We start from the raw sequence: 18024 nt of genomic DNA on the forward strand, positions 1-18024 counted from the left end.
ATGTGTAACTACACAGTTATTAAGCAACAGTGTGAACAGTCTGTTTATAGAAGTTGTGCGGGTTAAAGTGATGAAGGTGATGAAGGTGAAGGTGGAGATAAAGGTGGAGATGAAGGCCTGGGTGGAGCAGCGATGCTGATTAGGATGCAGGTCCGGCGTGACCTTCAGAGCTTTCAGCTCCGCCACTTCCTCCCCGAAGTGCTAAATTAAATGAGAGCGACACGGCGAGAGAGACAAGCTCAATACTGATGATTTATCTGCTCAGACAAACCAAATCACGCTCAGCGATTCTCCCCCCGACAGCCAATCAGCAGCCAGCTCCGGAACGCTCTCGCGCCAAACTCACGGGATAAATCTAATCTGTATCGGACTCGCTCGTACCAAACGCTGTTTCTGAGACAAGGACATTTCAGGGTGAGGAGAAAAGAAAAGAAAAGAAAAGAAAAGTGACTTTATCTCAGATCCTCTGAGCTGCAGTCAATGTAATTTTAGGGAAAATTAGACAGAATTCAAAACTTCTCAAAGAACATTTTTCAATACACATTTTATATCATTCTAATACTTTCTATTGCAATTTTTTCTCACTTAAACCCATTTAGCTTAATCTAAAGACAAGCCATTAAGCCTGGCAGCTTGACTTAGGGTGTGTGTGTTTAGTCAGTGTGCCTTTGCTATCATAACAATGGGACAAAAAGTGCACGCAAAAAATCATGTACTAATACTAATTCTTAATTAACAATGGGTGTGGTTCATTTTGAGCGGAACGTGGATAATAATAAACCAATCAGAGTGTCTCTCTGTTGCTCATCATTCTCTTTAAGAGTAGATCAGGTGAGCTCTGACTTTGGTGGATTGCTATTGTAACGGTGCAGCTACCTGGACGTGTTCAACAAACTCTTCTCAGCAGAGGAAACTGAGCTGCTGGTTGACGCTGTGAAGGAGCTCCAGCAGCTCATTTACGGGAACAGCAATGTTATTTTATTTACTATTCTGTTTATTGTTGATGTAAAAGTTGGGTTTGTGCTGCTGTGTGTTCATGTGTGTGTAATAAGTGGGGGTGTACGCTCGGCTCGGCACGGCGCCTGTGTTACCGAGATAGCGATGAACGTCTGACTGTTGGCGTCTGTCTAGGTTGTATTCAGTCAGTGGAGCTCCTGTGTTTTCTGTTACCAAGATAAACAAGCAAAACTCCAGAAATGTACCTGAACACACCTCATTTCCAGAACACCACGCCCATCAGTGTAGATATATTCAGAAGATCTGCTGCTGTTTAAACCAGGCAGGAGGAAGGAGTGAAAATAGACTGTTGGTAAGGGGTAAGATAGCAATGAGCAACTGTCTAAACTCATGCTAACAGATTAGTACCTGCAGATCAGAGCCGGTTTTAGCCGGAATCTCCGGAACGTTCCTGCAGTTTATTCCTGCAGTTTATCGGCTGTTTCTGTTTGTGCAGATTAAACTTAAGCCTGAAAAGCCTGAGGTGGGACGACTGCCGCCCACCAGCCGGTTCGAAATATTAATGCGAACAGAACTGTCACCAACATTACAAACCCCGCCGAATTAAACTCCGACTCAATGCAAATCCTCTGCTATTTTGGGAAATATATAAAAAGTACTCTAGGAATATTACAAAATATTCTGACACGTTTAAAGCGGGTTAGCGCTTCCTCTCCGTGTTCCTGAGTCTCAGAGGAGCAGAAGAGAAAGAGAATATTAAAATACTGCAGAAAATGTCAGATTCCCGTTCCTTTCACTGAAATATTTTTATCAATTTTATCTATGAGTTAATCTGCTGCTGTCTGTGTCATGGTGTGCACAGAATACAGACACTCGCAGATGCAGTAAAACGGGTTGTTTATTAAAATAGCAGGTAGAAAAAAGGGTAGTCGTACAAACAAAGTTAGAGCACCGGTAAACAGAAGCAACGTAGGAATAACCATACCATGAGTGAGATACAGTCCAGAGTTCAAACACAAGCAGGCCAACATCAGAGGTAATCCAAAATCGAAAAACGTGAAACAGTCCAGGTCATACACAAAAATATCCACAATCAGAGATAATCCAAAAATCGGCGTCGAGAAAAAACAAAACAAGGTCATACACGAAGATAACAGAGACAATAGAGAGTAACAGAAGTGTGTGAGAGGTGTCCTTAAATAGTGCCAGACTAATATTCGGGGCTTCCTGGTTGGAGCAGGTGAGGTGACGTGTGACTGGGTGTGTGCGTGTCAGCGGGTGGTGCGTTCTGGGTAATGTAGTTGTTAGACTGAGAACCTCTGTCAGAGCTGGGTGCGTGAGAAACAGAGGAGCTAACAGCACCAGATGTGACAGTCTGATCAAACAGGATTTCTATGCACAACCTACACCATGTTTAACAGTGAAGCATATCATTTCATTTAGCTTAGCTAAATAAATAAATAAATAAATAAACATATTTAAAAGACATTATATACTTTTTTTTCATATAGATTACACCTTCAACAACTGAACACATATAAAACAGGTATTTAGCACTCTGTCTACACTATCGTTTTAATGTGATCTGCAACAATGATGAGTTTCTTTGATTTTACCAAATTAAAAACCTCTGGAATATAATCAAGAGGAAGATGGATGATCACAAACCATCAAACCACCAAACTGAACTGCTTGAATTTTTACACCAGGAGTAAAGCAGCATAAAGTTATCCAAAAGCAGTGTGTAAGACTGGTGGAGGAGAACATGATGCCAAGATGCATGAAATTAAAACTGTGATTAAAAACCAACCAGGGTTATTCCACCAAATATTGATTATTTCTGAACTCTTAAAACTTTATGAATATGAACTTGTTTTCTTTGCATTATTTGAGATCTGAAAGTGCTGCATCTTTTTTTGTTACTTTTTACAGTCATTTCTCATTTTCTGTAAATGAATGCTCTAAATGACAATTTAATTTGTTTGAAATGGCTAATGTAGATAATAGTAAATTATATGTAATTCCCTTAATTCTCTTAATACCCAATAAAACCCCAGCCAATGGAGAAGGGATGCTGGGAGCTCCTATAAGCCCCGCCCTTTACTTATGTAAAGTATATTTGCAATTATAAAAGGAAACAAATAAACTAAATAAATATTTTTTTTATGTAATTTTAAGCGTTAAAATTAAACCAGATGCTCTACAGTGTAAATGTTGTTATTAACAGAATGAATTCTATACAGTATATATTTTTTTATTTCTGTATGTATTTAGGGTAAGGGAGGTCCTGGTGGGGTTATTGATCGGTAAGTGGACTCTTTCTGAGGTCCTGGTTGGAGGTCAGGGACCGGGGGCAGTGTGGAGCTGAAACCCGGCCGGATGGAGTTACACTGAAACCGGAGCATGAACACTTATGAGTATCTGTTATATGATTATTGATCTCCTATCTGCTTATTAATGTAGCAGAAAAACACACAGCTCCATATAGAGATAAGAATATTACATCATCACTGTGATATTTGGATTCATTGCAGTTTAATATGGTTTAATACACTCGAGTGTTTGGGTTATTTTATGGTTTATCAGGACGATTGGGAGTCAGGAGTAAAGGATGGAGAGTTTTGGGTGGAGTGAGAGGAAGTGGGTCAGTTCAGAAGTGAAGAGATTTCAGTATTTTGCGTCATTCTTTTGGGAGCCGGCCAACAGAGACCTCACATAGAAACACTATTAAACACTAACACTGGTGTGTGTGTGTGTGTGTGTGTGTGTGTGTGTGTGTGTGTGTGTGTTTGTGTGTTTGTGTGTGTGTGAGTGCCGGCCTGCCGCTGGCGGTTCGTCCCCAGAGCCGGGTAGAGTGGCGGTAAAATGCCAGGCCGGCAGGGTCACACCGAAATCCGTCTGCCCTAAAGAATGCCCCCGGCTCCTCCCACTCACCACCACATAACCACGATCTCTCAACCGCTAACATGATAAATGTCCCCGAGCCCTGTCCCCGGCACTGTCTCCATCCTACTGCCCTAAAGAACCGCCACATAACCACCCCCCCCAAACCACGAATAACTAAACACGACAACTGTTCCCCAGCCCTGTCCCCCTCTCGGCTCTGTCTCCTTCCTGTCCCCGGCCCTGTCCCTGTCCTACTGCCCTAAAGAATGCCCCTGGCTCCTCCCACTTGCCGCCACGCCCCCTAAACCACTAACATAATAACTGTCCCCAGACCTGTCCCCCTCACGGTCCTGTCTCCTTCCTGTCCCCGAACCTGTCTCTGTCCTACTGCCCTACAGATCGCCTCCGGCTCCTCCCACTCACCACCACATAACCACCCCCCCCTAAACCTCTAACACAATAAGTGTCCCCCAGCCCTGTCCTCAGACCTGTCCCACACCTCCCTGTCCCCTCCTACCCCCCTGCCCTGTCCCCAGGCCTGTCCCCCCAGTGCACCTTTTTCCCCCATCCCTGTCTCCATCCTGCCCCATCCCCATTGTCCCACTCCAACCACAACATTACTGTTAAATCATTTATATAGATGAACACAAATCTCCACTATTCATTTCATCATTAACCCTGTGTTCATTATATTGATTTTACTGATGAATCAAACCATCTAAACACGGATTAAACAACACATCAATCCAAACTCAAAATACAGATCAATAATCAACCAAATTTATAAAGATAAATCAATAAAAACTACAATGAAAACACAGATCAGCATACAGCGAGTGACACTAATCAATAAATTAACCTCAAATCTAAAATAATCACCTGAACAAGATAGAAATATAATCACTTAATCTATCCAAAATTCAGACAGAAGGACGTATTGAATGGATGGATGAAGGAGGGATGGTGATGCTGTAGGTGGAGGAGAGTAAAGGTGTGATTGGTTCTCTGCTGTAACTGGTATTTCACGGCTGCAGGATGAGTTAAAGCTCAGTGATTATAAACCACAGTGTGGCGTAATAATCTGGCAGCGCTCCAGCTCCGCCGTGGTGAATAACACGCTTCACACTCATTTATTAAACGAGTCGTCATTAGCCCGCATATCAAAACCTCCTAACTCCCAGCCTGAGAGAATAAAGACTCTGATTTACAACGTCACTCTTTCACTCTTTCCCTGTTTCACTCTCTGCTTTAAAGAGTGCTGGTTTCTGATTAAAGGGAAACACTCTCTTTAACTCTGACTCTTCAACTGACTGAATACAACCTACACAGACGCCAACAGTCAGACGTTCATCGCTATCTCGGCAGTGCACAAACCCAACTTTTACATCAACAATAAACAGAATAGTAAATAAAATAACATTGCTGTTCCCGTAAATGAGCTGCTGGAGCTCCTTCACAGCGTCAACCAGCAGCTCAGTTTCCTCTGCTGAGAAGAGTTTGTTGGACATGTCCAGGTAGCTGCACCGTTACAATAGCAATCCACCAAAGTCAGAGCTCACCTGGTGTACTCTGAAAGGGAATGATGAGCAAGAGACACTCTGATTGGTTTATTATTTCACATTACACCCAAAATTAACCATAGCCATCATTCATTAAAAGGTTAATTGCATTTCGAGCAACGCAAGGTGTACTTTTCCTGTCGTTATGATAGCAAGGACACACTGATGTGCCTAAATCAAGCTGCACTGTGCACAACTTGACTATAGATCAGTAAAGCAGGGGTCTGTGTGTTTCAGACTAACTGTGTTGTGTGTGTAGTCAGTTTATTTTCTATCTCTGCTGTCTGGTATTTATATATATTATATAATATAATAATGAGAGAGCGTGTGTTGTTATCTGAGCTGGTTTCTGGTCTTCCTACGTTTCCTCTGTGTCTCTGGAGAAGGTAAACTGGTTCCTGGGTGATCTGATCTTTAGTGCGCAGGATAAAGTGTGAACAGGTGTGAATGGGTGTCACGTACATTTACCTAATTGCAAAAGTAAGATATGTGATTAAAAACATTGATAAAAACTGCTTTTAACATTGAAAAAATAACATTTGTTACCTGTGCTCCACTCTCTAAATATAAACTTTACCATGAAATATTTAAATTATTAAAATCCTTCAGATATATATTTTTTTTGCATTGCTGTGTGACTCCAAATCCCATCTATGCTTTAAAAATATTCTTTTCATAATAAATTCATCATATTTGAGTTTTCCCACAGCGTTCCAAGATCCAGAAATTAAAATTAAATGTAAAATTAAAATTACCTTCATTTATGAAACCAGATTCCATATAAACCACAGTGAAACTTTATTCTGCTTTATTTAAATGAAGATTTAGAGAGCAGTGGATGTGTTTTATAATATAAATGCATTAAAAAAAATCCATAAACATTAAAGTTTAAACTCCTGGATCTGCACCACCTTCTTCTTCTTCCTCCTCCACTAGGAACTTCCTGCAAGCTGGCTCTTTTCTCCCATTATAAAAATAATTCAGTGCAGTAATTCAGAGTAATTAGGAGTGTAATGGGCAGGTAATGGATAATGGGGCTGTTATGGCATCCCGAATGCTCTGTTCAATACTCATTACATATTAATTGGTATTTACTTCAGATTAATAATAGTGAGGGAGCCTGAGGCACTGAACATCATTACTGTTCATTCAGCAGCCGGGGCTTATTCTACCCATAATGCACTGCAAGTTTAACACTATTGACTCTGGTGTCATTAATAACTAAATGCACTGTGATATATGATAAATGTGACCATGTGACCGAGACCGATCTTTTCTTATATATGGGAGTGTTATATTTGAGAGTGATATATATGGGAGTGTTATATTTGAGACTAATATATATGGGAGTGTTATATTTGAGAGTATTATATATGTGAGTGTTATATTTGAGAGTATTATATATGTGAGTGTTATATTTGAGAGTGATATATATATGGGAGTGTTATATTTGAGAGTGTTATATATGGGAGTGTTATATTTGAGAGTGATATATATGGGAGTGTTATATATGGGAGTGTCATATTTGAGAGTGATATATATGGGAGTGTTATATTTGAGAGTGATATATATGGGAGTGTTATATTTGAGAGTGATATATATGGGAGTGTTATATTTGAGAGTGATATATATGGGAGTGTTATATATGGGAGTGTCATATTTGAGAGTGATATATATGGGAGTGTTATATTTGAGAGTGATATATATGGGAGTGTTATATTTGAGAGTGATATATATGGGAGTGTTATATTTGAGAGTGATATATATGGGAGTGTTATATATGGGAGTGTCATATTTGAGAGTGTTATATATGAGTGTTATATTTGAGAGTGTTATATATGGGAGTGTTATATATGGGAGTGTTATATTTGAGAGTGATATATATGGGAGTGTTATATTTGAGAGTGATATATATGGGAGTGTTATATTTGAGAGTGATATATATGGGAGTGTTATATTTGAGAGTGATATATATGGGAGTGTTATATATGGGAGTGTCATATTTGAGAGTGTTATATATGAGTGTTATATTTGAGAGTGTTATATATGGGAGTGTTATATCTGAAAGTGTTATATATAGGAGTGTTATTTTAGGGAGTGTTCTCTGGAAGCACTATGTGCACCTTTTTCACTTTTTGTGTGTAACACCCCTGTTGTCCTGCTTTCTTCCTCTGGTCAGGCCGGAGCTCTATGTTGTGCAGGTGAGCGCTGCCCCCTGATGGTAACAGTAGGAACTGCAGTATAAATTTATCTGTATTTAACCTGCTGAATGTCCTGCTCTCTGAGTCCTGCTCCTCTGACCTTGCTCTGGCTGTTTGAAGGTCATAGCTTTGAAATGTCACAAATACGCCGGTGGTGAAAGATCACTCTTCGGGAAAGAGTGATATAAATGCAGCAGGGCTTAGTTGCGGTGAGTAACCGATGACATACATGATGCAAGAGTTTCCTCAGCGGTGTGACGGGTGACGGCGTGTGAGGAAATAATAAGTGTGCGAGCTCACTATCGCAGCGCCGCTGTCAGAACCCCGCGGACGGACGGATGGACAGAGGCCAGCGAGGCCTGGTGAAGACCTGAAATTCAGGCCGGAGCTTACGTTCTGAAGGGATCCAGCATGATGAAAACTCGCTCAGCTGTCTACACACTGAAGCTACGCTAGCTTGTTAGCAACCGTAGCGTCTCGGAGCTGCCAAATATCTGACACTTCAGAAACAGAAAGCGTGAGAGTGTACGTATAGATCAACAGTGCGTTACGCTGCCAGACGCCTCGTCTATCTGTCTTATTTCAGCTGTACGTTCAGGCGAATTATAAACGTCCGATCGATTCTTCTTCATGTTCACTTATAGAAATAAATGTTTAGAAAGAAGCTCTTCATAAACACCAAGCTAGACCGGCATATCCCGTCCGTTAACGCTCTGACACTGGAGCGTAATAACTACTCAATACTCCCTCACTATTCACCAACATGCAACATCATAATATCGTATTTTTTACACTATAAGACGCACTTTTAATCTTTTAATTTTCCCAAAAATCGTCTTATGTATGAATTCTACCAGTCAGGTATTGAGGAGCTGTAAAGCCAGTTATTCAGAAGTTAAAATCACTGGTTGCCATGTTTGTGCAACAGTATTCCCCTTTCTCCTGTCTGTGATTGTTATTATCAGGGCTGAAGATCAGGAGGAGCTCAGGTGGTTCAGTGGTGAAGGTGCAGGGTTATTGATTACAGGACTGTGGGATCGATAATTGATTCCTCCCCAGAGTAAAGCTCTTTACCCTCCCTAATCCTGAAGTCCTGTAGCACCATGACCTTACCCTCTGACCCCAGCTTCTAGTGGATGATGCTAATTTACATATTTAAGCTTATAAAGCTTAATAAAACTCGGCATAAACTTTGGCGTGTTTCTATCTTGGCGGCGGGAAACATAGATGCTCAGTAATTCAAAGATAAGTAACAAATGATTAGAATTAGAATTAGAAGTCTATGGAGGAAAAACACCACCAGCCAAGTACAATTGAGATAGGTAGGTGAACAGTTCTGTTTACACTAGTTAAAAGAAAAAATCCACCCCGGGGTTTTGTTCCAACTGTCTGGGCAGCTCTGCTGCGGCTCTGTCGCTGTGCTGTTAGCCAATCAGAGGCGATTTATTTGCATGTATGAATATGAATCATGAGCAAGAGCTGAAATCCTATCGTTTATCCACGCCCCACTCCTCCACCATACTAAAGCAGTGTTATAATGGATCACCGGAGTACTATATTTTATTACAAAACAGCTCACATTGCATTTATTTTTACTAGAGACACAACTAGACATTTTAAAATGAATAAAAACACGATGGAATGAGATCTTTAATGTATCATGAGGCTTTATGGTTCGTCTGTTTCTCCTTGTCCCTAAAATAACGTTAATCTCTGAAGCATCTGCATGAAATCAGTGTTCAGTGAAAGTTATCATTAGATCTAATCCGGTCGCTGCGTTTCCTCCTGACGGCTGAAATTCATCATCTCCTCCACCTCCATCCATCACTGCGTCCTGACCGTCATCACGCACTGATACAATCTACCACATCCTGCACAGATATGTTCATCACTACATTACAGTCGCTGCTGATCAGGAACCACAGGTCTTTATAACCCCGCCCCCAAAGTCAGGTGACTTTAAAACTCTGACTTTTAAGGACAAAGAAGAAAAAAACAAGCAAATGTGGTTAATATATCAAACACAGAGTGAGAAAACACAACATTTATTACACATAAAAAACCCAACAACTATTTACATGTATAAATGTGCACACAAAATAACTTTAAAATATATTTTATTATTAATCATAGTTTTGTGCATTGACATAATTGTAAAAGTAAGATGTGTAATTAAAAACATTAATAAAAACTACTTAGAACAATAGCATTTGTTACCCATTCTCCCCACCCTATAACTATAAACGTGACCAAGAAATATTAATATTAAAATCCTGAAATTGAATGAATACATAAGTTGCTGATTCAATGTAGAAATAAAAAATAGCAATAGCTATGAAAAAGGTAAAAAAGATGATCAATTATAAAAACAAGCTATGAAGAAAAACCTATTGAATTATTTACTAAACAAAAAGTGTTAAACAAAGCAGAATATGTTTTATATTTTACATTATTCAAAGTAGCTCCTCTTGTTTAGATGATGAGTTTTGAACATCTCTGCTGGATTTTCTCAGTCAGTTTTATGAGGTAGAGTCTCCTGGAATTCAGGCTTTCAGTTAACAGCTGTGCCAAACTCATCAAGAGTTAATTACTTGAATTTATTATTTAAGTAATGTTTTAATCCATATTATGAGAAGCAAGAACTACTCAACTAAATGAAGAAATTTACTTTCACTGCGAAGACTATTATAATCACTATAATGATGAAACTGGCACTCATCAGGACCACCCCAGAAAAGGAATAGCAAGAGTTCTCTCTGTTGCATCAGAGTTACGAGCCTCAGAAACCACAAGTTAAAGCACAGCAGATAAGAGCACGTAAATCAGCCCACAGGCTTTAGTCTCTTGTTAATAGTGGTTTTAATCTTCTGGTAAAGCTTCCGTACTTTAGTTCATGAAGTCTTTTTCTGTGAACAGTAGATTGTTTTTTTCCCTCTCCTGATCTCTGGAGATTGATAATGATGTTACTAACAGTAGTTTTAGGGCTTTTCTTTACAGAACTCACAATGTGTTTCTGTTATAAACTGCTGTGATTTTGCTTGATCTACCTGTTTAAAATTTGTTACTCACTACACCAGTGACGACTTTCTTCTCTCAGCTTCACAGCTGCTTGTTTTTCTCTCATAGACTCTCACAGCTCTCTGGTTTAATGTTACTGTAACATTACTGGAATGTTATCTGATTCCAAGAATTCAGATAGTCAGGGCTGTTTATTTATAGTTTGAATAATTAATGTATCAGGACACCTGGACAACAAAACACACCTGAGAGTCACATGATCCAATACTTTTACTTTTATAATAAAAATAGGTGGGTTGAGACAGAAGGTGCTGAATCTTCTGAACTGTGTATCAGATCAGCATCAGCAAAAACCTGGAAATAAAAACTGAAATGTAGATTTATTTTTCTCATATTCAGATTTTAATATTAAAAATCAAATGTTTTCAGTCTACAGCAGAAAGACATGTTCCAATACTTTTGGAGGGGAGTGTTTTATATTATAATCTATACAGTGAAGGATGGTGAGAGGTGTATACATTCACCCACTGGCAGCTGTCTCACACACACACTGAGCTGCGGGTGAGCATTTGTGCAATATGAATAAATAAAACAAACATGCACTTCTCTCTCTCTTTCTCTCTGTCTCTCTCTCTCTCTCTCTTTCTCTCTATTCTTCTCTGAACTTAATTTCACACTCCACTGCGTTTCTCTGACAATCTAGACAAGCTGAAGCCAAAGGCGAGCAGGGAAGAGACAATGCTGTCCTTTATTAGCTTTTCTGAAGCGTCTAAAACTCTGAATCAGTGAGAGAAAAGACAGAAGAATAGATATAGAGCTTGAAATTTCTGTATTTCTAAAATTTCATCCTATCAAAAAACAGCAGAACAGTCACACATACAGCTCTGTAAAAATGAGTCCAATTAAAAATCATGAGTTTCTTTGATTTTACCAAATTAAAAAAACCTCTGGAATATAATCAAGAGGAAGATGGATGATCACAAACCATCAAACCACCAAACTGAACTGCTTGAATTTTTGCACCAGGAGTAAAGCAGCATAAAGTTATCCAAAAGCAGTTTGTAAGACTGGTGGAGGAAGAGAACATGATGCCAAGATGCATGAAAAAACTGTGATTAAAAACCAACCAGGATTATTCCACCAAATATTGATTATTTCTGAACTCTTAAAACTTTATGAATATGAACTTGTTTTCTTTGCATTATTTGAGGTCTGAAAGTTCTGCATCTTTTTTGTTATTTCAGTCATTTCTCATTTTCTGTAAATAAATGCTCTAAATGAGAATATTTTTATTTGGAAATAGTGTTCAGTAAAGGTAGAGTCACTGGTTGCAGGCTGATAGGTGAAGTTTCTTGAGGAAAAGTGTGATAATGCAGGTCATCTGATGAACCACCTTGGGAGGCTTTGTGTACCACCAGTGGAACCACCGTTTTTGAAACCTCTTGGAAACTGATGCATTAAAGGAATTCCTGATTGTTCCCTCTGTTCCTCCGTCAGTCCAGACCCGTCTCTGCTGTCCGCTTCCGTGTCTCTCGCGCTCTCACAGCGTAAAGCTGCGCGATAGCAGCTCCTGTGATTCTTTAGAAAAAGACACTTTTAGCCACGCCGGTCTTTTTGTGGCTGGTTTCCGTGGTAACGGTCCCTCGGCGTAGGCCATTACAGCGAGGGGAAGAGCAGCTCGTCAGTGGAGAAGCTTTCAGTGAGATTTCAGAATCACAAAGTCTATAAACGCCCAGAATCTGAGATCAGTCCTTCTTACTGTTCAGAGAGAAGAGAAGAAAACGAGAGAGTAAAGACTGATACAGATTCATACACCTTCTAACTCTACCTGTCTCTCTGTCTCTCTCATTCTGTCTCTCTCTCTCTCTCTGTCTCCCATTCTGTCTCTCGCTTTGTCTCTTATTCTCTCTCTCATTGTCTCTCTCAGTCTCTCGGTCTGCAGAGCTTTCAGACCTCAAATAATGCAAAGAAAACAAGTTCATATTCATAAAGTTTTAAGAGTTCAGAAATAATCAATATTTGGTGGAATAATCCTGGTTGGTTTTTAATCACAGTTTTAATTTCATGCATCTTGGCATCATGTTCTCCTCCACCAGTCTTACACACTGCTTTTGGATAACTTTATGCTGCTTTACTCCTGGTGCAAAAATTCAAGCAGTTCAGTTTGGTGGTTTGATGGTTTGTGATCATCCATCTTCCTCTTGATTATATTCCAGAGGTTTTTAATTTGATAAAATCAAACAAACTCATCAATTTTAAGTGCTCTCTTATTTTTTCCAGAGCTGTATACAGGTGCTGGTCAACGAATTAGAATAATTTGAAATAGTGCAATCATGAAATTCTTTGAATGCATTTTTTGTGCAGAAAGCAAATCAGGTGTTCACCGCACCTGTCCTACTCGTTAGACTAATCACAGAACTCGTTACCTGGAAAACAATTTGCTCAGCTGAGCTTTCCAAAAGGCCCGTTTAGGCCATTTAACTGTGACACTGTTGTTTTATTGAATTAGAATAATGGAGAAACCGTTTCATTGAATTAGAATAATTTTTATTATAATTACAATCATCACTTTCTCAGTATTTTGTGGCTGCCCCCTTGGCTTGTATGACTGCCTGAAGTCTCCGCGGCATCGATTTGACCAGCTTGTCGCAAGTTTCCGCACTCACAGCTTCCCAGGCAGTGGCGATGTTCTGCTTCAGTTGGTCCAGCGTAGTAGGCTTTCTGTCGCAAATTTTCCGCTTGACGATGGCCCAAAGGTTTTCAATGACATTGAGGTCAGGCGAGTTGGCCGGCCATGCCAAAACTTCAAGCTGTTTTTTAGTGAACCAATCTTTTGTCGACTTTGCCGCATGAGCCGGTGCAAGATCCTGTTGAAATATGAAGTCTTCTTCGCCGAACTGTTCCTCAACAGTCGGAATCAGGAACGTTTCCAGAACATCTTGATATACGGCAGCATTGACAGTCTTCTTGAGGAAGCAGAGTTTCCCTACACCTCGAGCGGACATGCATCCCCAGACCATAACGCTCTGGGGAAACTTGACGGATCTTTTCACGCACTCGTGGTTGTAGGTTTCGCCACCACGACGCCAGACACGAGGACCTTGGTCACCGAAGGAGATGCAGAAGCGTGATTCGTCACTGAAGACCACTTTCTGCCAGTCTTCAGCAGTCCACTCGCCGTGTTCTTTGGCCCACTTCAGCCGTTTCTCCATTTGTTTCTTGTTCAGCATCGGTTTTACTGCTGGAACGCGAGATTTGAAGCCGAGTTCGCGCAGACGACGGTAAGTGGTTGATCTGGAGCTGCTTGTTGTCGCGAGCAGAAGTTTTTCGGATGCCGGAACAGTTGGTGCGCTTGCTGCAGTTTTTCTTGAGAGCTTTGCAGACGGAAGACTGGCTGATGCCGAGCTGCTCAGCAATTTTAGTTTGGGTCAAGCCTTGTTGGTGAAGGGCTTGAATTTGAGCCACTATTCCGGTTGAGAGGTCGCGCTGCTTACCCATGATTGATTTTACAACTTAGAAATTCTACTCAACCCTGACTTTATACTGCTCAGTGAACACTCTTCACAGAAAACAAAAATTTGAGCATTTATTCTAATTCAATGAAACGGTTTCTCCATTATTCTAATTCAATAAAACAACAGTGTCACAGTTAAATGGCCTAAATGGGCCTTTTGGAAAGCTCAGCTGAGCAATTTTTTTCCAGGTAACGAGTTCTGTGATTAGTCTAACGAGTAGGACAGGTGCGGTGAACACCTGATTTGCTTTCTGCACAAAAAATGCATTCAAAGAATTTCATGATTGCACTATTTAAATTATTCTAATTCGTTGACCAGCACCTGTATATACAATTATCTGTATTTAGTAAAATATCAGGCACATCTGTTAAAAACATAAAAAACACAAAGTAATCGATGTACAAACAGAGACAGAGATAATTCTGCCTTCAGGGTTTCCTGACAGAAACAGTGACGGTTAGGAAAAAGACAGAAAGTGCTGCTTCACCTAACTTACAATAATTTACACCTAAAGCAGATTAACACGGCTAACATACATTACCCATTAGTTTAATAGAATGTAAAATGCAGTGAAGACTGTATGAATTGTGTCTCGCGGCTCGAGAAAGAGGGATGTTAATAGGGGTGTGCGATATGGCTCTAAAATAATATCACGATATTTCAGGGTATTTTTGTGATAACGATATACTTGGCGATATAGGAAAACAGAAATAATTCATTCATTTCAGGAATATAGTATAATAGTATAACAGCATAATCATAATGTGGCAAAATAAATAATATAGCATAAAATAATATAATGCAGCAAATAATATTGCAGAATATTTAGTTCATGCATATAAACTGCAAACTAAAACAATTATACAATAAATACACCTAAAGCTTCACAGTAAATAATAGACTACTTTTAAGACAGAACAGCCCTATTATCACGATATGGATTTTTAATATCATGATATTTCTGTGTCACGATATATTTTATACGATATAATATTGCCCACCCGTAGATGTTAGTGTCCACTTTAGCTAATGATGATGGATTGCAAAGATCCTTTTTACACATTAAACGCTAACTCAAACCTAGCTAACAGAGCCACGTTCCGCGCATTACTTGCCTCCAGAAATCTGAACAAGCTCACCTTTCTAAGTATCTTGGTAAAGAGACGCATGCCACACATTTAGAGTTTACTGTTTTCTATGGAACTGCAGATGAACTTATCCTATACATGATGTTTAGTCAGTAAGTGTGAGAGGAGGAGCTGCTGGGTAAATCAGCTGTGTGAATCAGAGTGAGGGGCTCGAGGGGACCGGTTATAAGGATGCTGTGTGAAGAGGCTGCTCAAAAATATCATTTATTACAAAAAATCCCCCATTCCTCAGTCTTTGACAGTTTTGTTTAGTTTTTATTATATAATACATTTTGTCAAAGTTTTCGTTTTCAAGTCTAAATTTTTATTTAGTTCACGTCTCATTTTCTTCATGAAAAACAGGTAATCAATGAAGATTTTTTGACATAGTTTTCATTAAGTAAATGAACACTGGAGTGCTTTCTCGTGTTTACTCACAGTTACACCACCACACTGAAACTACAGCTGACGGATCAGTCTGATTGCAGTGATGTCAGGAATAAATGAGCCTCTTTATTTTTCTGTTTGTTGAATGAAGGAACGTGATGATCTGCGTAGGAAAACATCGTAGACGTTCTGTCATATTTTAATGAAAAATAACTATCAGTATTTCTGCTTGTCAAAACTGCTTGTTATGAGTGCAGAGCTGCAGCGGGAGGTAAAATCTCTTTTCTCTGAGGAGATCTGAGTTTCTGCTCATTTTAACATTTCATTAACTGTAGATAACCCCAAAAACACCCACCACCACCACTATGAGCTGCTGTACTCATCCTTTATTTTTATAAAATATTAGATTGGGGAGATTTACTGCACTGCTGTGATATAAAGCTTGAACAGCTCACATGGTATTCATTCATACTAGAGACCACAACTACACATTTTAAAATTAATGTAAAAACGATGGAATGAGACATTTAAATGAAATTAAATATGTGATTGTCGTTTTTTAATTCACTTTTACATTTTTAGAAGCTAAAATAATCATCAATATCTGAACCTGAGGGTTCTGTAAAATTCTGTTTCTGATTGATGCGATGAGTTTTATCATTCTCTCCTCATCCCTGCTCTCGCACTGCTGCCAGAGTGCCCATCACATTATCTGTGTGTGTGTGTGTGTGTGTGTAAATGTGAGTGTGTGAGTAAGTGTGTGTGTGTCTCTGATTGTGCAAGGTCATCAGCTGTCACTTCATATCCGTCAGAAGCTCCGGCAGCGTCTCCGGGCTGAATATCGATGCAGCTTTATAACATTAAGGTCGTCTGAATGCAGCGTGACTCACCGCCGGGAAAACAGCCCAATAAACCATTACAACAGTATCAGTCTGCAGAGCTTCGGAGATACACCAGCAGATTCAGGCCAGTGGATCTGTCGACAAAAATGTGAGCATGTGCCAGAGACTTCTGTATTCAGTCTTCAGCTGACACTCTAGGATTCTTCCTCACCTCATTGATCATTCTGCATGTGCTGTGCTCTTACAGTCATCTTTACAGGACTTTACCACGCCTAGAGAGAGTAGCAGCAACAGTGCTGAACTTTCTCCATTTGTAGAGCGTCTGTCTTACCGTGGACACATGAACATCAAGGCTTTTAGAGACACTTTTGTAACTCTTTCCAGCTTCATACAAGGCAACAATTCTTAAACGTAGGTCTTCTGAGAGCTTGATCTTTTGTGCGAGGCGTGATTCAAAACTGGTGTGTGTTTTTATAGGGCAGGACAGCTTTAATCATCACATCTCATCACATCCTGCCTCCAATTAGCTCATAGAAAATCATTGGCCCAGGGGTTCACATACTTTTTCTCCCCTCACTGTGAATGTTAACATGTTGTGGTAAATAAAACCATGCAAACATGTTTGTCTGTTTGTCTCACTAGCAATGTTTTATTAGTATTTATATAATTAGTAATGTTAGCAGTGCTGAAATGCTAGCATGAGCGGAACAAAAAAAATGGCAAATGGAAATATTGAGGCGTACGAGTGTAAGATGTGACAGGAGGGATCAAAGAGTTGAGTATTAAATATGGTTTTTGCATTAGGAAATGAAAGGGTTGGTGTGATGTGGGTTAATTGAATGTGCTTTTTTATACTAGCTGATTTTAATTAAACCCAAACCCAGACTGTGATTCACTGCCCAGCTAAATCAATTCATTTAGACCCTGAGAAACACGTTATTTACAGCTTCTGGAAGTCCAGTCTGTTCACTCGTCCTGCGGGGGAAGGAGAGACGGAGAGACAGAGGCTGGGATGGAAGTATTATTTAGTGTCTAAACTGAAAGCCGAAGCATTTCTGAGTGGAGAAGAATATGGATAAAATATTGTGTTTAATGGCATTAATGTGCTGAAACCATCATCCCTGCTAATCCTAATAATAAATTCATTCTAAAAAACGGGGTTTCGGGTCGCTTTTCGCAGGAGTTCTTCTTCTGGCGTCTTTACGTACTTTTATACAACAGTTATTTCCGACCTCACAATCTGATTGGTTGAGAAGTGTTCTAGTCGTGATGATATATGTGATAACATCACAGCCTTCTCACACTAAACTTGTATCACTTCGCCGATGTGTTGCCAAGTAACGGCGTATTTATACACATGACAGTTTTGAATCATCACTTCCAGCAGCTTTAGCATTAGCTTAGCACAGGCTAGCACAGCCATACACCGTTTTGTAGATAAGTTTCAGTTCTGTTACAGTTGTTGTGGAACTACTCTCGTGTTCTATTGCTTAAATGCCACACGTACAGCCTTTAAAAGAGGATCCGGCTCA

This window comes from Astyanax mexicanus, chromosome 25 (assembly GCF_023375975.1).
Source record: "Astyanax mexicanus isolate ESR-SI-001 chromosome 25, AstMex3_surface, whole genome shotgun sequence".
Taxonomy (NCBI): Eukaryota; Metazoa; Chordata; class Actinopteri; order Characiformes; family Acestrorhamphidae; genus Astyanax; species Astyanax mexicanus.